Source organism: Myotis brandtii, unplaced genomic scaffold (assembly GCF_000412655.1).
Source record: "Myotis brandtii unplaced genomic scaffold, ASM41265v1 scaffold1233, whole genome shotgun sequence".
NCBI lineage: Eukaryota > Metazoa > Chordata > Mammalia > Chiroptera > Vespertilionidae > Myotis > Myotis brandtii.
Genome location: NW_005354304.1, coordinates 91,425 through 91,891, shown reverse-complemented (window position 1 = coordinate 91,891; position 467 = coordinate 91,425).

Below are 467 nucleotides of genomic sequence, written 5' to 3'. Positions count from 1 at the left end.
GCCCCCCTTCCCAGCTGCTTTCTGGGAACCAGGAAGGAAAAGGAACGTGTTCTGCTCCAGGCCCTTGGTCTCAGCCACACCTGTCACCTGTGGGCCTGCACCCGCTCTGGGCCCCGCGCACCCCACTCCCCTGCCTCCTGGGTCTGCCTCCTCGGGCCCCAGCTGACTGCACCGCAAAGTCCAGGGAAGGACACGCAACCCCAAACCTCGGGTGGTGCCACCACACACTCACCAGGGTGGCCGCTGTTAAAAAAATGTTTTTGCATAGAAATGGTAGGGAACTAGTGGGGGAATCACTCCGTAAGGCATATGCATGTCTAATCCCTGTGCTGCGCACTTGACATAATATATTGTATGGCAGTTGTCATGGAAAAAATAAATTTTAAAATAAAAGGAAAGGAATCCCAGCCGTGGTGGAGCGTCGACCTATGAACCAGGAGGTCAGGGTTTGATTCCTGGTCAAGGGC